Source organism: Nyctibius grandis, chromosome Z, assembly GCF_013368605.1.
Source record: "Nyctibius grandis isolate bNycGra1 chromosome Z, bNycGra1.pri, whole genome shotgun sequence".
NCBI lineage: Eukaryota > Metazoa > Chordata > Aves > Nyctibiiformes > Nyctibiidae > Nyctibius > Nyctibius grandis.
The window spans coordinates 56,404,466-56,427,731 of NC_090695.1; the positions used below are offsets into that span (position 1 = coordinate 56,404,466).

A 23,266-nucleotide genomic window follows, 5' to 3' on the forward strand; every position below is an offset into this window, starting at 1 on the left:
CTTACTGATAGCAGTAATTCGCAGTCTGTAAAGTACAACCTTTGGAGTGCTATCAGTGCTGGGCACCACAGCTGTTGCCAGACCCCTGCTCCCACTAACAAGACCAGACAACTTTCGGAAGATGTGGATGGTATGGAAGAGCTTTGATAACGATGAAATAAACAGACTACAGTGCAGAGCCATCTGTCAGCCACTTTGGTAAATGGTTCCTCAGCCACAAAGCCCTGGCTGCTTGTGATTAACATGTTTTGCCTCTCTCTCTGTTTATCACCTGTAAGGAGAAAACACTCCACACTGAATATAGTAATGAAAGTCAGTATAAGGTATACATTGCAGAAATTATATAAAAACATCATTTAGTGAATAAATTATTCTATCAGAATCGAGGGAGAAAGAGCAATTAGTGGCACTGACATGGGAAAAGAAGATATGGCATACAACGCAGTTTGCAAGAAGGGGGAAATTAGCAAGACACAGATGGCAGGAAACACAGAGAAGAGAGCATTGACATTAATGGCTTGCACAATCTGCAAAGGAAAACAGAAAGGAAGCAGGTTAATAAAGAAGGAAAAAAGAAAATTATGGGGGAGAGACAAGTTAGGGGCTATATCCGAAAGGTAAACTGCAGAAAATCTGTATAGATTTTTAAAAGAAAGGAGTGGTTTTGAACTGGATTCTTAAAGGGCTGAGGAGTCATTTCAAGGTGACCTGTTTCTATTCTTAGTCCAAGTGGTAAGATTGGTTGCAGAGTTCTGCAGGTAAGAAGATGACAGAGGAGTTACAAGGACAACAAATGGAAAGGAAACGTAAATACAAACAGGCCAGAAGATTTCAACGCTGTTGGACAGTGCACTCAAACAGATGTATGTGCTGACAGTGGGAAAAGATGCATAGTTTGGGATCCAGGACTCCATTGCTCTGAGAGAAGTCAAAGACAAGTAAGCAGGCAGCAGTCTCCTCAGAAACCTCCTTACTGTTGTAATACAGCATCTTTAGCATTTTCTGGTGTTACTTCCAAACGAACCCAGCATACCAAGCAGCAGTATAAACCAAACAAATTTTGCCAGCTACCCACACTACCGGCTACTTGCAAACGGCGCCTGTACCTGTGAGAATGACTATTAATCAGATTCTAGTATTATTTGACCTTCTGTAGGTTAAAAAAAATATTTCTAGTTTGAAAATATATTTTGAGCATTGAAACAGAGTGGTGGAGTTAGAAACTAACGCTAGTGTGTACATTCCTATTTTTCACAGTAGCCTCCACACTTCTAAATACAGATGTTTTCACCATGTGCTTGCATCCTGCTAAGTCGAATGCTCTGGAGTATCCAGAAGTCAGTAAGTTGGAAAGGTGGAAAGAGCATAAGTATTCACTGGTCTAAGGAAGAGTTAAAGTCCTACTGACACACAAATGATTTCTAGCCCTCTCTTACTTTTTAGAAGATTGAAGTTGTGTTGTTGCTTTAATGACTCATCTGAAGAATTACATACTAACTTTGATATGCATTAAAAAAACACCAGACAAAAATATTTTTGAAACAAACTCACTAGCCCTTCTAAAAGAGCCTTTCTCCCTTCTTGGATACACCAGATACTTACTTCCAGCTTCCTAGTTTACAGATTTCCCAGCACATTAACTTTTTGGCCTGTCAGCCATATGTCTGTTGACCTTATAGACTGTTGCCTTTACGGGTTTTAACCATACGTCCGGCTCCCACAGCAACTGCAGCAGTGGATTACCGCAAAGGCCTTAGAGATAAGGAGTGACATCATGCACTATTGTTACTGCCTTTGCTAGCTCAGCAACACACATCCGTACAGCCAAACACTTCACGGGCTTCCTTTCCATGTTGCGTTCCAGTTGTTGGTGACATAACCCATACCGTAGTCACAGAATTATCCACGCACTTAGTTCTTCAATAGCAGTTCTAGTTCTGATATAAACTGCTTGTGTTAGATATTTCTGTGGTACACTAAGAGCTGTAATCTGTATGTGTAATCCTCTTTATGTTGTGATGTAGCACATGAGTTGGCTGTTTGATACAGTATTCCTGTCCTTTCTGGACAAAAAAATGCCGCTAAATCACTGTAGTGTCATGAAATTGCAGCATATTAAGCTGTTTGTATCATAATGCTTTGTATACTTTCCACATTCTGAAAAATATGGATTAAATTATATTTCCCAAATATATATATATATTTTTCCCAAATCATCCCTTGAAGAAATTAAAGCGGTAAATAAGCATATAAAAAATAATCATCGTACCATGGCACCAAGTTTACAGAAACGCATGTAACTGCTGCACAGCTGTCAGAGCCTCCCCACACCTTTTGCTGCTTTACTGTTTGTGTTATGAAGTGTCCCTGGACATGATGTCCTTCGAAGGTGAAGCCCAGAACAGAACTTCATTCGTTAATAGCTTATTTCTTTCTGCCATTGTGTCAGAATCAGTACTTTCAAAAACACAACAGGGACTGTATTATAGCAAGAGAAATTTTCACTACTGCAAGAAGTGATACAGTTTACAAATTGATTACTCCTTATAAATGCAACTGAAATACTTTTTAAATTTATTTATAAATGCCCGAGTACTTCAGAGTTCCTGAATCCTACCCTCTTTCTCTCTTCTCTTTCCTATTAACAAGTGTTCTGCATCTTTTAGAGAGCCTCCCTCCTTTAGCAAACGCTGCCGGTGCCGAAACCGCTGCACTGACGGGCACGGAGCTTTTCCTGACCGCTGCCGGAGGGGCGCGGGCCCCCGCAGGCCCCTGCCAGGCACAGGGCACCCTGGGCCCGGACCGGCCCGGCCTGGCCCGGCCCGGCCCGGCCCCGCGCACCGGCCGCCAGCTCCGCGCTCACAACATAGCGCTCCCCCGCCTCCGGTGCCGGGCAGCGCTTCGGGGCGCTTCAGGGCTTTCTGGCGAGGGCAGTACGCCGCCGGTTCTTCCCGCCGCGCTCGCCGGAGGTCGGGCCTTCCCCGCCGTGGTCCCGCCGCCCGCCACCGGCCACCGGCTCAGCAGCGGCGCAGCGCCACCTGCCGGCCGGCGGGGCCGGGCCGGGCCGGGCCGGGGGCGGGCGGGAGCCCAGGGGAGCCGGGAGCCCGCGAGAGCCGGGAGCCCGCCGCTACCTTGGATCAATTAAGCTCATTAACTACACGTGTAGAGCTGCTGTCTGCACTCCCCGGGGAGGCTTCTCCTTTCCTCACCGAATGTCCCTCGCGAGGTGAAACACGACCCTACCGCAGCCCGGGCGCTGGGCGCCCCAGTGGGCCCTGCTCACCCACCCAGCACAAAGGCCGCCCATGTTGTTCGGTGGTCTGGCAGCTCTCTGGGGCCAGACTCCCAGGAGTACTCGACAGGACGCAGATCAGAGGGGAAAAAACATCCTTGAAAATGTGAATAGGGGAAATGAAGGTCCAATCCCCGTGAGCAGCACAAATCCATTCCTTAATTAGGGGGGGTCCTGCCTCCAGCCAGGTGGAGGAGAGGGACAACCGACTTTATTGGACTGTGTGGATTCGATGGCCTGGCACATCAAAACCACAAAGGTATCGAGCCCTGGTAGACACTGGTGCACAGTGCACCCTAATGCCATCGGATCATAAAGGGACAGAATCTGTTAGTATTTCAGGAGTAACAGGGGGACCTCAAAAGTTATCTGTATTGGAGGCCAAAGTGAGCCTAACTAGAAATGAATAGAAAAAGCACCCCATTGTGACTGGCCCAGATGCTCTGTGCATCCTTGGCATAGACTACCTTAAGAGAGGGTATTTTCAGGACCCAAAAGGGTATAGATGGGCCTTTGGTGTAGCAGCTGTAGAGACTGAGGACATTAAACAGCTGTCTACCTTGCCTGGCCTCTCAGAGGATCCTTCTGTTGTGGGGTTGCTGAAGGCTGAAGAACAACAGGTGCCAATTGCTACTACCACGGTGCACCGACGACAATATCGCACCAATCGAGACTCCCTGATCCCCATTCATAAACTGATTAGACAATTAGAAAATCAAGGAGTGATTAGCAAGACTCGCTCACCCTTTAATAGTCCTATATGGTCAGTGCAATAGTCTAATGGAGAATGGAGATTAACTGTGGACTATCATGGCCTAAATGAAGTTACGCCACCGCTGAGTGCTGCTGTGCCAGACATGCTAGAGCTTCAATACGAACTGGAGTCAAAGGCAGCCAAGTGGCACGCCACCATAGACATTGCTAATGCATTTTTCTCTATTCCTTTGGCACCAAAGTGCAGGCCACAGTTTGCTTTTACCTGGAGAGGTATCCAGTACACCTGGAATCGACTGCCCCAGGGGTGGAAACACAGTCCTACTATTTGCCGTGGACTGATCCAGACTGCACTAGAAAAGGGTGGAGCTCCAGAACATTTGCAATACATTGATGACATCATTGTACGGGGTGATACAGTAGCAGAAGTTTTTGACAAAGGGGAGAAAATAATCCAAATTCTTCTGCAAGCTGGTTTTGCCATAAAAAGAGGCAAGGTCAAGGGACCTGCCCGGGAGATCCAGTTTTTAGGGATTACATGGCAAGATGGGCGTCGCCAGATCCCGATAGAGGTGATCAACAAAATAACAGCTATGATGTCCCCACCAACTAACAAAAGGGAAACACAAGCCTTCTTAGGTGTTGTGGGTTTCTGGAGAATGCATATTCCAGATTACAGCCAGATTGTACGCCCTCTTTATCAAGTGACCAGAAACAAAAATGATTTTCAGTGGGGCCCTGAACAACGACAGGATTTTGAACAGATTAAACAAGAGGTTGTGCATGCAGTAGCCCTTGGACCAGTCCGTACAGGACAAGATGTTAAAAATGTGCTCTACACCGCAGCTGGGGACAATGGTCCTACCTGGAGCCTCTGGCAGAATGTGCCAGGGGAGACTCAAGGTCGACCCCTAGGATTTTGGAGTCGAGGAAACAAGGGCTCCGAGGCCAATTACACTCCAACTGAAAAAGAGATACTGGCAGCATATGAAGGAGTTAGAGCTGCTTCAGAGGTAATTGGTACTGAAGCACAGCTTCTCCTGGCACCCTGATTACCAGTACTAGGCTGGATGTTCAAGGGTAAGGTTCCTACTACTCGTCATGCAACTGATGCTACATGGAGTAAATGGATTGCATTAATTACACAGAGGGCTCGAATAGGAAACCCTAATCGCCCAGGAATCTTAGAAGTGATCATGGACTGGCCAGAAGGCAAAGACTTCAGAATGTCACCAGAAAAGGAGGTGACACGTGCTGAAGAAGTCCCACCATATAATGAACTACCAGAGGATGAGAAGCAGTATGTCCTGTTCACTGATGGATCCTGCCGTCTTATAGGAAAGCATCGGAAGTGGAAAGCTGCTGTATGGAGTCCTATTCGACGAGTCACAGAAGGACAAGGTGAATCGAGTCAATTTGCAGAGGTAAAAGCCATCCAGCTGGCTTTAGACATTGCTGAACGAGAAAAGTGGCCAAGGCTGTATCTCTATATTGACTCATGGATGGTAGCAAATGCCTTGTGGGGGTGGTTAAAGCAGTGGAAGCGAAGCAACTGGCGGCGCAAAGGTAAACCTATTTGGGCTGCTGAACTGTGGCAAGATATTGCTGCTCGGCTAGAGAAAGTAGTCGTGAAGGTACGTCACGTAGATGCTCACGTACCTAAAAGCCGGGCCACTGAGGAACATTGAAACAACCAACAAGTGGATCAGGCTGCTAAAGTGTTCCAAATAGATTTGGACTGGGAACATAAAGGTGAACTATTTTTAGCTTGGTGGGCTCATGACACTTCAGGTCATCAAGGGAGAGATGCAACATACAGATGGGCTCGTGACCGAGGGGTGGACTTAACCATGGACTCTATTGCACAGGTTATCCATGATTGTGAAACATGCGCCGCAATTAAGCAAGCCAAACGGTTAAAACCTTTGTGGTATGGGGGGCGGTGGTTGAAATATAAATATGGGGAGGCCTGGCAAATTGACTACATCACACTCCCTCAGACCCGCCAGGGTAAACGTTATGTACTTACCATGGTGGAGGCGACCACCGGATGGCTGGAAACATACTCTGTGCCCCATGCCACTGCCCGGAACACTATTCTGGGCCTCGAAAAGCAAATCTTGTGGCGACATGGCACACCAGAGAGAACTGAGTCGGACAATGGGACTCATTTCAAAAACAGTCTCATAGATAACTGGGCCAAAGAGCATGGCATCGAATGGGTATATCACATCCCCTATCATGCACCAGCATCTGGGAAAATTGAACAGTACAATGGGCTGCTAAAAACTACCCTGAAAGCAATGGGGGGTGGAACCTTTAAAAACTGGGATAAGCATTTGGCACAAGCTACCTGGTTAGTTAACACCAGGGGATCTATCAATCGAGCTGGCCCTGCTCAGTCAGACCTTTTACATACAGTAGAAGGGGATAAAGTCCCTGTGGTGCATGAAAGGAATCTGTTGGGAAAAACTGTCTGGGTTCTTCCTGCTACAGGGAAAGGCAAACCCATTTGTGGGATTGCTTTTGCTCAAGGACCTGGATGTACTTGGTGGGTGATGCTGCAGGATGGTGAAGTACAATGTGTCCCTGAAGGTGATCTAATCCTGGGTGAGAATACTTAATTCTGAACTGCATGATGTTAATTGCTGCATAATACTAACAGTGTTCATAAGTGTCTTTCAGGTTGAAGCAGTGGTGATGAGACCAGAGCTAGCTTCATCAAGTGGCATCCAGTAACCTCCTCGAGACTGACATCTTTAACCTGCAACCCGTGGGCACGAACCATGACAAAACTCATACCATCTCTCCTGCCCTGAGAGACTGCTAGCCAGATGGAAACCCAAAATCCTGAACTAAATGAACTTAATGAACTTTTTGTATAGAGATGAATCATAAACTAGTGATATCTGTATATAGCTGAAAATGAAAAGGTAGTGGTGATCTGAGTATGATGTGAATGGTATGGAATAAGGGGTGGAATGTCCTGGTTTGGCCTAAGCCAGGCCAATTTTCCTTTCAGTGATTTTTACTTTCAGCTAAGTCTCTTCTAAGTAACTGCACTTTCTGCAACTAACTGCATGTTTTACAGTCAGTGTCTGCTTCTAGGACAGATAACGCTCAAAGTTTGTAGTTATGACTGAGGCACCGGTAGGGATGTTATGCAGAAAGGCTCCTGCTGTACTTATTCCTAGAGAAACCAAGGTCACTGCTGAATTCCTCACTGCTTACGAGTGAAGAGCCGAAGGGGGGTCGCACCTGCAGGGAGGGAGCGGACAGGGCAGGTGACCCAAAATTGACCAACGAAGGTATTCCATCCCTTGCACGTCATTCTTGGTATAAAGCGGGGGGATCACGAGGGTCTCGCTCTCTTTCTGCCATGGCCGGTGTCCGAAGAGGACTCTGTCTGTTTTCCTGCTGCCCCCGATCCCCATCTGTGCATCCCTGAATCCAGCTCTCGACCATAGCTGGGCACAGCCTGGGTCTTCCCGGAGCCTGCCCTGCAGTGCCCGTGGTAACGTGGCCGACATCAGGGGAGCTCGATTTTGGTTTTGTGTATATTTGTATATATTCATATATATATTACATTATTCCAATATTATTATTATACTCTTTTTTGTTATTATAGTTTATTAAAAGTGTTTTATCTTTCCAACCCGTAAGTCTCTCTCCCTTTTCCCTTTCCCTTTCCCTTCAGGGTAGGGGGGAGGGTTAACAGAGAACATCTGCCACAGGTTTAATAGCCGGCCCAGCTTTAAACCATGACATCCCTATACTCTGTTCCAATACTAAACATCGTCAGTTCTTGCAAAAAATAATTTTAAGAAAAAAGGTATTAGATGATGATATCCTAGCCTGCTTCCATGTACATCAAAAAGTTTTGGTCATCCAGTATTACCATGCTGGGTACACATAACAGGAATGAATCATTTACAAACACCAATATCTACTTGTTGAAACATGGCAACCAAGATAGAGAATAAACTTCATCCCCAACAAAGAAAACAAGTAAACACTGGACCTAATGAAATGTGATTTCTATGAATGTGTCCTATACTCCTGCTGCCACTCAACAAGAATCCCCAGTCATCTGTTTTCTTACAACTCCTCCCCTCCTCTCTTACTTTATCAGTTCAATTCTTGCTCCTTGGCCATTCTGCCCTTCCATATTTCCTCCATTTTAAGCAGGGCAAGCGACAGGGCATACCGTGGCTGGTTACTAGCTTTCTATGTGCTAACAGCTAGTATGTGCATGCCAACTGCTAGCCAGGAAACCATATAAATGGGTAACTGTAGAGTTCATGCTTAGCAGAAGTGCTGACTCTGCTTTCTCCTGTACGTAGCTGCTAATTTTTGCACAACTTACAGAAATCTAAATATGTTGAAGATGGTCACCTGGCTAATAGGGATGAAGACAAAATGGAGGCATTCAATGCTTTTTTTGCCTTACTCTTTAATAAACCTGACAGACCTTGGGCTGCCCAGTCCCCTGAGCTGGAGGACCACAAGTGTGGAAACAGTCACTTTTCATTCATGGACACTGAAATTTTAAGGGACCAGCTGTACCAGCTGCATGTTCACAGGTACATGGGGCCTGGTGGGATTCATCCCAGAGTACTGAAGGAGCTAGTGGATGTTACAGCAGGACCCCTCTCGATCATCTGCCAAAGGTCTTGGGAGTCTGGGGAGGTCCCTGCTGACTGGAAGCTAGCCAGTGTTATTCCAGTTTACAATAAATCATAAAAATCAATATGCAAACTTTATAAAAATAGTAGTCGAAAACAGGTGAAGCTTCATCACTGTAGACAGTGTGCAGCATGTCTTCTCTGGCCTTGTTTTTATATGTCATAGTCTGTGCTGTCTTCATCCCAAATGCTGTGCGCTTCTCCTGCTTTCTCCACGCACAGAACAGCACAGCTCTTCTCATGCAAGGCCATTATTTTTCTGCTTTTCCCTTCCTCTGTCTTTGTTTCATCTGCAAAGTATACGTCTTTTGCTTATGTCCCTCTTTAGTACACTGTGTATCGCCTGATGTTGTAGGTAAATCTTTCTGTCACACCACGTGCTGCCCTTTCCCACTTTGCAGTAAAAAGCGCGATTCCCTTCTGCCTGCCTCTCAATAGTACAATCTCCTAAATTCAGGTAAAAGTGACCGGCCCAGAGGTGAACTCACTCTGCATGGTTAAATGACTGATGAAAAGGCCAACAGTAATTTATTCAGTAACAGACAATAAACGAAGGCCAGGAACACGAAATGCGGACAGGAACGCCGCTCCCGGCGGGCAGCTCGGTGGCAGCTCGCGGTGATGAGGCACGCTGGCCGCCACGGCGTCCTTGCCGCGGCTGCCTCCGGGCCCTGTCCCCTCGGAGGTGCCCGCCCTCCTCGGAACACTCGGTAAGAGCCGGTCAGCGGCCCCCCCGCCGCGGGAGCTCACCTCAGCCGGTACGGCCGCAGTGCGCCGTCGGCCTCCGGAGGTGTTAGCTACACAGTCTCCACCCCCGCCGGGCAATCCCGGGCGGCAGCCGGGCGTCACAGCCTGCAGAAGGGGGCAGCTCCTGCCGGTCGAGGACTGGGGAAGGGGCAGCAGCGCCCGCCGGGCCGCTGGGTTCCGCTCCCCGCCGAGGCACCGCCCCCGCCCCGCCCCTCCGTGGGCGGCCGGTCTGCCTCGGTTCCGCCCCCCCGTCGGGATTGGTCGCTGCGTCTTCACCCTGGCCAAGTATTGGCCGCCGCTGGCGGCTGTAAAGCGACCGGATTGGCTGTAGTGGCGGACGCGGGCAGGCAGGGAGGCGGTGGCTGCGGGGAGGTGGCCTAGCCGGGCTCGAGAGGGGTGAGTGCGGGCCCCGCGGGGCCGGCCCGGCCGGGCGGCTGTGGGTTGAGTTTCCGCGCGGCCGTCTTCAGCTCCCGGGGCTGTTGCTTGGGCCGCGGAGCGGCGGCCTCCCCTCAGGGACGAGCTTGCGGGGCGCGGCCCGGCCCGGCCCGGCGCGGGGGCGGCCGCGGTGGTGCCGTGGCTGAGGACATGGGCCGCAGCCCGTGGGCCGAGGAAGAGGCTGAGAGGGCACCGCGGCCGCGTCTGTCCAGCGCAGCGGGCCGTGGTGGTCCGGCGCGTGCCTGTGCGTGAGGGGCCGAGGCCGCCGGTGGGCGCGGGGAGGCCGGCGGGGCACGCAGCTACGTGCCAGGCACGGGCAGGCCTTCAGTTCAGAGTTGGTTATTTTTGTTGGCTTTTGTTCGTTGTTTTTTTTTTCCCCCAGCAATGTGACGGTCACTCAGTGTCCCGGGGCGGAAGGGGGAGCCTGCTGCGTGGTGCTGAGGCCGGAGAGCCCTCGGCAATGGCGGGCGTGGGCTCCCCGTCCTGCGCTGCACGCCTCCGAGAGCAGCCCTGCCAGCTGCGCGGTCTGGGCTCTCGCTGCTCTGCCTCAGACAAAATAAAAATGGATGTGAGCAGGCTCACTTCTGAAATAAAGCACTTAACCTTGCTTGAACAAAGTTATGAAGCACTCGCAGTACCTGTTTGCTGGAGGAGGGGTGGTCTGAGCTGGCTGTGAGCAAAAAGACCTCCAAACGCAGGGACAGGAGTATGGCATGGGCCTGCAATCCAGAGGACATTTGTTAAGGTGCATCAACTAAAAGCGTACATTTTCTTACAAGCAAAAATGCACTAACCTCTAGTTACGCTGCGCAGGGTGGGTTTTGCACCTGGGTGAGAGCATCCTTGAGAGTGTCTCTGTGTGTGATTTGATGTTGCACCTTTAGCAGATTCACTTGAACTGCTGCTCTTCAGCTGAGCTGACTGCAGTGGAACTGAGTTCTCAGAATACTGTGCACTGCAGATACACTTGACTGGATAGTGCGGTGAAGTAACACTTTTTATGAACAATATGTATCAGTTACATAGCATGCATGTGAGTCTGCATGGTGCACAAAGATATAAAAAGGTATAAAAAGCTGGTATGATAACTGTGATGCTGAGTACTTCATAGGATGTGTCTGAAAGCTTAGAGACTTCATTTGGGTCCTTTTTCTGTACTCTGACGTGTTCAGACACTTCATTCTTTCAGTGTAGTGCTTGATTCGCACTTGTCTGTGTACCCAGTTAAGTGATTTAGAGGAACGATTTTTGATTAAACCTCTGTTATACTGTGTCTAGAAAAAATAAATTATGTCCTGTAGCAATAAAGAGTGCTGTCACACTGTTACTGTTCTCTATTAATGCACAAATAATGAAGAATACATACTTTATAGATGTAAATTTCATTTAGGAGAAGTATGCATATTTAAATTTGTGTAAGCAAAATATATGTGATAAAATAAGTTTATTTGCAGCTGAGTCAGGCTTGCACAGAATTGATTTCCTGTTCTTTCTCACCTATTAAAGAAAGGAAAGATGTCTGGAAAAAGTTGTTCGGAAAAATCATTATTTTGAAGTTGCATTAAAATGCAGGATTGGAAGACTTCTGTGAAATGTGCCTGGTTTTTAATTTCCTTTGCCAACTCAGTGAATTGCAATGCAGTGTAGGTAGTGTGCAAAAGTTCTTGACTGATCAAAGCCACATCAAAATGAGACATATTTATGAATTATTACCTTGTTAAGTTGGCTGCTCCCATGAAGATGTTTACTTCTTCAAGAGCAGTTTAGCATAGCAAATAAAAAAATATCGTGTATTGGGTTAATTCAGCAAATACTGTTATGGCTGTTTGTAGCGAAAGTTAAGCTGATATTGCTACCATTTTTACATAGCAATCTCCCTTATGGTCCATAGTACTTGTTGTGTTGTGTTTGTTTTGATTCTTGGTCTCTTAGGAAGGCTTGAATAAAAGAAAAAGTATTACTGTGCTCTACAGCAGTAGAGGTCAGAATCCCATTGTACTGAAGACAACACATTTGTAAGGCAGACAGTCCCTGGCTTATAGTTTGCAGTGTAGGTAGTGTTTGTTTGGCATCTGAGGTAATTGGAGTTGTGGATGTAATTAAAGTTGCGAGCATAAAATTTAGAGTTCAGTGAAGGTTTATCCTAGTATTTCTGAACCATATTTTGAACAAACAAAGTATGGGGAGCAAATTTGTTCTAATTAATTTATTCACTGATACGTTAATGATGCCCCTGCATTTTTATGGATAGCACTGTAAGTCTGATAGAGTCCACTGAAGAGTTATAATGAAGCTTCAGCATTCTTTTATCTATGTGTTTAGTAGTATATTTGGACAGGTCCCAAAGGTCTACTTTGCATTTATTTCAGTTGGCAAATGTATTTGAAAACTTCAGTTAATGCTTTGAAACGTTGTTCAAATTACAGAAACAACTTTGAATGTGGGATAACTATAGGTAAACCCAAACCCCTGGAGGAGGGGAATGCTAGCTAACCTTGGCCTTCTGTTCAGAGCACCCGTTGGAGAAGCGTTATACCACTAACCTGAGTTTAGGATGGTGCTTTCCATCAGTGTTTAGAACTTCAGCTTCTGTGGTTTTGATAGCCCGAACTTTGAACAAAATACACTTCAGGATGTTTATCACAGTGATATCCTGAAGTGCTTGGAGTAATGCTGCATACATTTAATATAGGGGCACCTATTTGACTTGTCAAAGTGTAAAATATGGTAGGTCTTGCAAGAACCTTTGTTCTCTTATACGCCACACCTGGCTGGCTGTTTTTGTGGTATTTGTGGAGCAGGGCTATAACTTATACAGGAAATGGAGGTAATTTTTAATGAGCTTTTAGTAATTAGTGGAATACTCTGCAAGGATGACAGAATGGATGGCCAATGTAAATTGCTAAATGTTCTTGTGTCACAGTGGGAGAAGGTGTTTAGGAATTCTGCTGCTAATGGTGTTAATCATTCTAAATAGTTTTAAAACAGCTTTTCAAACTTGATTAATTTCAAGTGTGATATTTTGATACTACACCCTTATCCTGCATTTCAGGTAACTAAATATGTGACTGTGGAAGTGGAGAGAATTCCAGCTGGCACATGTGTGTCCTTTCATATGTACTTACAATTATTGAAACATGGCCTGAAAAGTTTGTGGTGGTTCAGATGCTAAAATCCCCTATGCAATACCTCTCTGCTAGGTGCTAAGCAGGGAAAAGAAAATCCAGAGTGATAACTGATTTGAGTATGAAATGATGCAACTAGTTGATGCTGCAGAAAAGCAGGATACAGAGAAATGGTTCTTATCAGGAGTGTGAATTGTGGGTGATTGCTCAGGAGATAAGTGATAATCAGTTATACCAAAATGCCCTACCCTGCCTAGCTTAGTGTCAGAGGTGAAATTTCTGAAACAATCAAGAGAAATTTCCGTAACCCAAATTATTTTAAAACAATAACGAAACCCGCCTTCTGTTTTAGTGGCTCTGTAGTCGACTTTACATCTCAAATAGATGTGTCTTCATCACATGTTTGGTGAACAAGATATTTGTAGCTTGGTGACAACTTAAAAAAAAATTGCAGTGTAAGATTTTGAACAGTTCTCAGAGTCATCAATCTGCAACAATATTTTTGAGGTCTCAAAATTGGCTCCTGGGTAATGGATCTGTAATATTTTTCCAAGATTGTAGTAAGTTGCTTTAAGTGAAAAGTGGTTTTTAAAAGGAGATGACAAAAAAAAAATCAAGTATTTGTACCACACCAGGTAAAATCATACAGCAAGCAATTTCATACAGCATATCAATTGTGTAACCTTTTAGAAAATTTTTAAAAAGAAAAAAATGTGTAAAAGTAATAGTGAAGTTGATCAGTACAGAAGTTGTGATTTATCTTCTAAGTTATGTGAAAGCAAGCAAATAGTGATTGGGAGTCACATTGTAGATCCTATCTTAGTGTATACACCAGGGGGTTGGGAAACAAAGCACACAGATTTTCCCCTCCACCCTAACACAGTTATGTACAATTGTGATTCCGGCCCCGGGAGCAGAATAAATATCTGAAATTCTGGAGGGCTAGTTCAGAGAAATGATTGGGGGGCTGGTAGGGACCTCAAACAGTTACCCTGTCAGGCTTTTCCTCTCTCCCAACCCTTCCTCATGGTGATTCTTACACTACGTGTTTGTTTGAAACCCTTTCTCTGGGCTGCACTGCTGATTGATAATCTTCAGCCTCTACAGGCAATATGTTTAAGTGATACGATGTTTCTAGTGGTAGAAACATTTCTCTGATGTAGTTTCCATGTGTTGTTTCCAGGTGTTGCGGAAATCTTCCTTGCTGCCATTTGAGTGATTTTTTTTTTTGAAGTATGGTACTTAAAACTATGTGCAGAGTGTTAGATCCGATTTTAACATCAATCAGAATAGAAGGATTACTATTCCTGTCTTGTAGCCTTCACTCTAATACAGCTCCATATGTTGCTGATTGCCAAAACAGAGGGAAGTATTGACTTGTGTGTAACTTGTAGTCCTCTGTAATCCTCCGCTGCCCTTCTGCTTAGATGCACATCACCAATTATTTCCCTTCTAGTAATTTCCTCAGTTGTTTGTTCCTACCTGCCAATAATATCCTGCACTTTTCATTTTGAGAATGATCTCACTTTCTTCACAGGTAGATTAGAATCACTTCACATTCTGTTTCTAAAATTTAAGAGTCTTGAAGGCACAACTGACTTCAGATCAGCTCTCCTGTCTGTTGGTTGGATGAGAGGCTTTTGTTACCCTTGTATCCAAGGTACAGAATTCCCTTTATGAAAGGAAGAGTTTAAAACAGTGAGTTTTCACTGTTCTTCAGGAAAAAAAAATACTTCCAAAAAATGACTTTCACTACTTTTGGTAGTGGACAAGGATTCATTACATGGTTTGGGTTAACTTTGCTTTAATAAAGACAGTTATGTGAGATGAAAGACAACAATGGAAAAGTAGATCTTTATAGTTTGCTGAATGTTATCTCTCCATTGTCCAAGAGTTTCAAGTACCTGAACTTCCACCTTGGGATTCTCTTGTCATCTCTTATTTGCCGTGTTTATGGGGGAGAAAGAAAGTGACTGTTCCAACTTCTTAAAGTAGGCTGAGGTCATGTGCACTGACAAAAGTAAAAGTGAACCGTGTCTGCTTAAATTAGAAAGTTTTGGTGTTTTGTTCATTACTGGCTTGTATTTGCTGTCTTTCAGCTCTAGAGAGATGCTTCCTCGTTTAGAAAGTTTGTAAATAGAATTGAAATAGAAATGCAGAATGTGAAAGTCATGGGCAAAGGACAAGAGGACAGATATGGGGAGTTTGGTGCTTTTTTTTTTAAGTGGATAAGTAATTTGAGTGAGAGAGAGGGAAGGAGACAGACTACCAGTGCACCTTTTATTAAAAATAAGGACTGGGTGTCTGGTAGTCTTCTGAAAAGCAGTAGGTAAAAATTACTGCTTCCTTGCCCTTAGTTTGGTGCACATATTTAGAATATGAAAAAATGTGATATTGGGGAAGGAGATACGAAGGTTCAGCTGATGATTAGCAGCCCCTAATAGTGTTCATCACAACAGGGGCTACTGGCAAAGTTACGCTTTTTATGCTTGCAGCTGTAATGCTGTCTTTCTAAGGGAGAACGGGACTTGTTCTTAATTGGTTAGTACATGACACATACAGCATCCTTATCTTTAAAAGCTTTTAGTACTTCAGTAACTTAATCTTCCCTCTCTCTTGAGTTGAGATTTAATGTGGGCTTTCTGCTGAAGCTATTTGTCAGGATGAAAACTAGAAAAGCAATTATTGTGGTAAGCCAGAGCTGCCAGTTTGTAGAACAGATTTGCGTGTCCTTCCCAGGTCAGGGTTGTGTCAAAGTCAAGGAAGAAGAAAGTGATGCATTCAAACTATTTACAGTTTTGTGTTAGAAAAGAAAGAGAGCTGGGCTAAAATGTGAGCAAGTCGGTGCAAATAAACTAGAAATAATGCAGAAGTTGAGTATAGTGTTTGAGCAGGTAGATGGTCAGAGGACAGTGAAAAATCAGCACTGGAATGGTTACAGATCATTGCCCAGTGAAGAGAGGGTCCATGGCTCAGGGATGCAGGGGCTTTGGCAGCAGAGTTTGTGTAGCGATTCCTGCCTCAAGCTGCTTGCATCTGTCTTGGTTCTACAGCCTCAGCTGTGATAATGCAAGTATCTACTGAGCTTTAAAAAAATGAAGGCAGAATTAGTCCCTCAAAGAAGGGGATTCAGTAAAACTGAGTAAGTTCACTCAGTGCAATTTACAGCCTGACAGCCAACAGTTGTAGCCATAGCTGGGGCTGCATCAGAATAAGCCGGCCTAACCCTGCCTCCTTGGCTGAAGTGGACAGATGACAGACATCTCTGTAGAGGGATTCTGTGCACCTGTGTGGGTCAGAAGAGCCTGGGTGAAGGAATAGGAACCGTGCAGGATCTTGAACTCTAGGAGGATGTCTAAGGATAGAAAGGGACTGTATCAAGGTGGTGGTTTGTAGCAACTCACCCGTTCAGACACCTTTACATGGGAGGTGGTGACTAGGCTCCACCTGTAAAAAGAGTTATGTCCTTGAAGCAATTTTGGGTTTCTGTTTTTCTTCATGACTTTACTAATTGCCCTGTGAATATATTTAATGCACTTCATTCAGAGCAACCATTTAGAATTTCCTGCGTATACTTGAATTCACTATTGTTTGTATACTGGCAGCACCTGTTCCCTTTGAAGTCTAGCAAAATGTTTTGTAATTTGGATAGAGTTGTGAATTGTATATGCTGATTATAGGAGGTCCTTAATTGAGATTAGAAGTATGCAGACAATGTCCAAAAAACTAATCGACTTGCTTCTGTTAGCCTGCATGTTGAATAATGCTTTGATAAATGCAGAAATTGAACTAATTATATTTGCATGCCTAATGGTTGCAATATTTCAGAACCTCAGCTTTGCATTTATGGCATAAAATGCATACAAAACTGCAAACTTTCAGGGAAATGCAAACCAGAAACTGTTTAGTATTGAAGTGGAAGGAAGCTGCTGTCAGTTTACTGGTGTTCATCCCCTCTCTTTTGGTATTTGGGAAGAGACTCAGATCAGTATGAGAATATTTACAGTGATCTTGCTTATGGAGGTCTTAGATTTTTAAAATATGTGTGTGTGGAGGTGGATGCTAGTAGTGTTTGGTTCATGTGTATTTGTTTATTACCTTTTCAGGCAATTCCAAGGAGTGTCTGTTATGTAAAGAGAGTCTAACACTTAAGCATTTGTATGGCACTGAGCTAAGACATATTGTGTTCATCAGTAAGGAGAGGAAGAAAAAGACATAAAACCTGCTTCAAATTTATCTCCAGATCTCTTCTGTTGAAATAGAGAGCTTTTTTATGAAGCAGCATTTTAGAGTTTCTGTCCTCTAAATTGTTGATTACTAACTGTTTACATTTTAAGCACAAATAATGTGCTTCATACAGTATCACCAAGCATCCTACATTAAAATGCTACTAAATATTGGGGCGATGGGGTCTGTTTGGTGGTCTCATCTTCTGTTTTCCCAAAGAACAATCTCTTATTAGTCTTTGATCTGATTTTATATTCCTTGGAGACTGGGAATTTGGCCTGTGATAAAAACTGCAGTGGAAGTAAATCCCTCCACTCCCTTTCAGCCCTGGGAATGCACAACCTTCCCCTTCTCGCCTGTTACCAGATGTCTGGCTGTGCACTGCCACTGTGGTTTCCAGCCCTGCTGCTGCAGGGAGCACAGTCTGTTTCTGATCTCTTCTTCAGCTGCCGGAGCTGAAAGTGTGTGCGGATAGCCTTTCCCTAGGGGTAGGGCTGCCAGGCAATTGGGGAGCGCTGTGAGTGAGTGAGGGCAGAGCAGAGGGTGAGTGAACTGTCTTACAAGTGTCAGTACCTAATTTTGGTACTGTGTATGCTTAGTGTCATAAGACCGCCTTGTATCACTGTTTTACTGTTGCTAGCATTCATTCTGATTATATCAAAATTCATAGGGTCAGGCTAGTAGTATAAATGTGTTGACACCAAGTGTGCATGCACACTTAATGAGTTTAGTTTGGAGTGACTTAACAAGTAAGTGTGAAAAGCCCAGCAGTGTTTTTGAAGTTCAGAAAATATAAATTTGCTGGGATTAATATTTTCATTAGCTCTCTAAATAGTGTTAACTGCAGAATTATTTTCGTCATTAAAGTGGGCAAGGTGACAGTAAGCATTTCCTTTATTCACAAAGGTATTCAGATATCTTTCATTGCCTATGCTGTATTTCCAAAGTTAGGCCCACAGTGGAAGAAATACCTGATTCATGTTTGCTGCAAGGATCCTTTGCACTATGGAGATTCTAGAGACGTAAACTAGTCAATCTGTTTAAAGGTACAACCATCTGCTGTTTCAGTCATTAACAAAATAATCGGCTTCTGTAATCTGAGAGGTAAAAAGAGTTTTATTTTCATTTAAAGTGAATTCAGTGATGGGCCAACCTGCCAGCTTATTGAACTTGGACCACAGGCCACTTTCAGCCTCAGGCAAAGGGAAGGAACCATACTAAGTAAAAACATTGACTTAGTGGAATCTGTAGCTCAAAGAATAGTGCAAAATGACCTGGAAAGTTAATGAAAAGACAATAACTAATGCCTGAAAAATAAATACATGAAGCATATTCCATTTTTCAGTGTACATGTAGCTGAGCTGATACTGCTTATGGAAATAATCACTACCATGTTCTCAAATACCCTAGTGAGCAGCCTAAAATCACTGCTAAACCAAAGACTTTGAAGAAGGAACTTTTGGATGAGTAAATACAATCCTTTGGAAAAACGCTTAATATTTGCTTATGATGTAGTATACTGTTTTCAGCTGGGATAGAGTTAAATTTCTTCGTAGTAGCTTGTATGGGGCTGTCTTTTGGATTTGTGACTAAAATAGTGTTGATAATGCAGTTTTTGTTACTGCCAGGCAGGGCTTACAGAGAGCCAAGGCTTTCTCTGCTCCCCACACCACCCCACCAGCGAGCAGGCTGGAGGTGCATGAGGAGCCGGGAGGGGACACAGCTGGGACAGCTGACCCCAATTGACCACAGGGATGTTCCGTACCATATGACATCACACTGGGCAATGAAACTGGTGAGGGGAAGGGAGGTTGGCCAAGCTGCCGTTACTTTGGAACTGTCTGGGCATAGGTAGGTTGCTGGTGAGCAATTGGGGATTTTTTGTGTTGCTCTTTCTCCTTGCTTTTGTTTCTTTTCCTCTTTATTCTTTTCTTTTTTCCTTTAAAAAATTATTAAACTGTCTTTATATTGGCGCACAAGTTTTCTCACTTTTAACCTTCTGGTTCTCTCCCCCATCCTACTGAGTGGGGGAGTGAGTGAGTGGCTGTGTGGTACTCAGCTGTCTACTGAGGCTAGACCATGACATACAGCTTTCTGAGGTTTAGATAAATCCCAGACAGCAAAGGTAAGTTCTAACTGAATATTCATTGGTTTGAGTGGACATTTGCCAGTGTATGTAGTTTGAAGCTAGTGAGCATAATAAAACATTTAAAGAATTTCAGTGTTAATCTGCCCATAGTCTCAAGGCAGGGAAGTTGTGACAGTAATGTGTTATTTTAAAATATTGAAATATTTCTCTCCCTTTTTGCGGTTACTCCATGCCTTTCTTCTGCTAACTGAAATGGAGTAATCTCCCCACTGTCCTGAGAAGTGGTGCTTAGAAGACTGAAAATTTTCCATTCTAATTAAAATTTCTTTTAAATTCATCTCCTCTTGGAAACTTTCAATACCTGCAGGAAATAGAGATGTAGAATATTGGTTACAGATCAAGAATACCGGATAAAACAGTTTAAAAGATAATGTGACTATTTTTACCTGCAACTTTTATCTTAATTGATCAGGTGTATGCTTTCATTATGATTCAGAATTAGTCGGGTATGGGAGAGAGTGTCAAGAATGTGAGTTGTTTTTAAGTTTCACCCATTTGACAGACAAATGCATTCATATACTTCTGGAAGTAAATGCAGATTTTTTTTTTTTAAGACGGTAACCTAGAAAACAGTAATTGTGTCAGTATTACATGCATTCCCTTTTCAGACCTTGAATGTGGGATCCTGTTCTTGCATTGTGGAAGAATATGGTTTCTGTAATTCATAGATGTAAAAGAAAAAAGAGCGGCTGGGTAGAATAAAGGAGATTTGTTTTTCCTTCTATGTCAAGTGTTGGTGAGATTGAGACCAGAATATACAGGCAAGTTTTTTTAAGAATGCTGGGAAAAATCTGAGGAAAAGTGGAAAAAGTTATGAGTTACTGAAAGACAGAAAAGAAGTACTTCTTAGGGAGGTATTTGAAGCTTACTTGACATGTCTTTTAAAAAAAAAAAAAGCTAGTTAAATACCCTCTGCAGCAGAAAATTATTATCCCCTTTACCTCTTTGGGATGAAAAACACTTGGGTCTGCTTCCCCCTAACTTTGTCCCCCCTGCCCCCATGCCACACACTCCTAATTTTGTTTTCCCCCTATGAGGTGCATAGTAGGCCTAGGAGGTGACTGTATGTGTGAACGAATGATACCAAGTAAATAAAATTGGACATAACTGGGTGAAAACAAGATCCAGGTAGAGTTGATGGAATACTTAACTGAAAATGTCCTTGTGAGGTTTTTAGGGTTATGGGATATATTTTTGCAATGGAAGTTATAAAGCTTGGTTTCCTTCTCCTTAAACTGCAAAAATTGCTAGGTGTGTAAGGAAAGGTTTTCACTATTTCAGCTCTTGGGAAAAAAGCAATATTTTGTTCAGATGTTTAGAACGACAGTTTCTTCATGTAATTTTTTTATTGTTACTTCTATGAATTAGACTGTGCTCCAACAAAGTGATGCCGTCCAGGTGGGTCACAGCAGTTCTGGGAGTCACAGATAAGACTAGCCTGCCTGCCTCTGTGGCAGTCGATGTTGCCCCATTCAGGAGTTAGGTGTATGCCACAGTTGGTGTCTTACATCTGCTCAAGTAATTGTGATTTGTTTGAGTAGTGTTGTAGATGTAGGTCATGCACTTCTTGATCCCCAAAAGCTGCTTCTCTTATAGTGTGCAGGTTGTGAGGGAGTCGAGAGGATGGGGAGAACAAAAGGTAGTGGAGAGGAGAGTAAAGGGAGGTGTGTGGGTTTCAGTGGATGGGGACTGGGATCCTGTCAGAGGACTGAGCATGTAACTGAGCAGGAGACTCCAGTGGTCCTTCATATGGCTCTGTAAATTAGAATGATTTGAGATTTGTATGTAAGACTGTGGTCAAAGGGTTGGATTATTTCTGAACATTTAAGTTACGGTGCTAGGTTGTGAACACAGGTGTGCATGTATCTATGGTTAACCTTGAACATTGTGTTACTTCTGGAAAAACAGTGGGTTTTTTTTGTGGGAGAGGACAAGTTGATTATGCGAATTGGATGGATTGGGTCTCAATTCTCAGGCTTTCTATGTTACAGCCTGTAGTTAGCTGGCTCTAGGGAGTGGAGTCCTTAGTGCAGGATTTGTAGAAGTAAAGAGGAACTATGCCGCTCTGCAGTGCCAGGGAAAGGCTGGACCTACCTGTTTGTGCATTTTTAGGAGACACTCTCTCCTGTTTGTTTTTTTAATGCAGCACTGGTTATCTAAAATGCTTTTCTGCTTTATGGCAGCTGCTAAAGATCCTTTGAGGAATTCAGGTGACTGTAGTACCCTTTTGAAAGGATGGAGGTGTACATATAAACATCTTTAGCCCTAGAAGTGAATAAATAGCCTGTTTCCCCTACCTTGATTATTTAGTCACTGGTGTGTTGCATCTCTAAGACTGGTCAGTTTTGCAGAACTGTGTATTGTCAGCAGGTATTGGGTATGTTTTGAACAGGCCTACTAAACTGAGCTTCTGAAAGAAGATGGAGCAATACTCACTTCTAAGGCTGGGTTAGCCTGGAAGATGCTGGGAGAGGATATTATGTGTCTCAGGAACTTGATTGCCTGAAGTGTTTCTTGTAAATTGGTCTCTAGATTCAGGTGCCTAAATGCTGCCCATTTTAGGCATGTAGACAAATAAATGCATGGCTGCTTCTCTTACTTTGAGATATTTTGTATCTAGGTAGAAGTTAACCTCTTCTGTAAACCAAATGTGACATCCAAACTTCTGGTAAACAGTGAAAGCTTTCACTATATTGATCCAATAAATATTTCCCAGGGCAGAAGAATAACTGCATGATGTATCTGTTAAGAACAGAATACAAGATGAGATACTCTGTATGTGAGAGAATTACTTGGAACAAAAAATTGCACCCAGCTTTAAAGGTTTTGCATACTGTGAACATCTATTTTTAAAAAAATAAAATATTTACATTCAGAGAGTTTGACTCTCTTGAGTGGACATCTGGTTTTGAACAATACTGGTGTTTTAGAGAACAAACTAAAATTAAGAATTAGGCAGTTACATTGTGTTTTTACCTTTTTTGTTTCAACCACTTGTATTACCATGTTTGAGGGCAGATTTCTCTGTTGCTGTGCTGGTTTACTAATATAACTGTTGGATTCTGCTCTGCATCTTTGGATGTGGCTGCATATTGTCAGCTCCCTCTAGCAGTCTGCTAACCAGCCATGTTATAATCAGTGGAAATTTAAGAATTGTCAGAGCTTGCTTGAATAAACATGACTTGCTGGTTGACTTAATTAGTCAGCCAGTTAATATCCTTACTAAGAAAGTTACATTTTCACTCTCCTTTTTCTTACATTAGTTGCAGAGACTTTTTTTTTTTTTTGGCAGAGGTGGTAGAGAGTTTTCAGGTTTATAAGGATTGCAGGAGTAGTATAGTTAATAATGAATTGACCATTTTAGCTTCTGTTCTTTAATGTGGGATGGTCAGGTTTGAACAAATAACTGAAAATATTTTCAAGGGAGATTATATGTAATTGAAGTACATAGAGCTTCATAGATAAATGAGAAAAAAGCCTCTGATACTTGTGAATTTTTTCTGCAAACGTTCAACTGAGTTGTGTCCCAGGTCTGTAGAAATAAGCGGTATCACCATATTGCAGCAAGTGATGGACATGTTTGGACTTCTGCAGTGTTCATGGAACTGGGCTATGGTTGGAGAGATTTCATGTGTGGGACGAAGAGTGGAAAGTAGACATGCCTAGGATTACGTGTTTTAAGAGAGATTTAGAGCCATAGATATAATATGGTGAGTTATAGCACAACATTTTTGTAGCAAATGGTTTCTTAGGATTGGCTAAAGATAACAAAACGTGAAGCTGACAACATTAGGTAAAAGATTCCTCATCTTATAATTTGCTTAAATGTTGCAGTTTTAAGGAATCAAATTGTAAATATTTGCCTTTTAATTTTAAGCACTTCAGGTATCTT

At 43.5% G+C, this 23,266-nt stretch overlaps 1 protein-coding gene across 1 annotated transcript in view; it reads left to right on the top strand.

Moving 5' to 3' along the window:
* The first annotated feature begins 9,789 nt into the window (after window positions 1-9,789).
* The window catches only part of PJA2 (praja ring finger ubiquitin ligase 2), a 37,725-nt gene continuing 24,248 nt past the window's right edge, over window positions 9,790-23,266 (top strand). The window contains exon 1 of the mRNA XM_068423275.1: window positions 9,790-9,834. The gene's annotated coding sequence lies outside the window, so the exon portion shown is untranslated. The remainder of the gene's footprint in view (window positions 9,835-23,266) is intronic.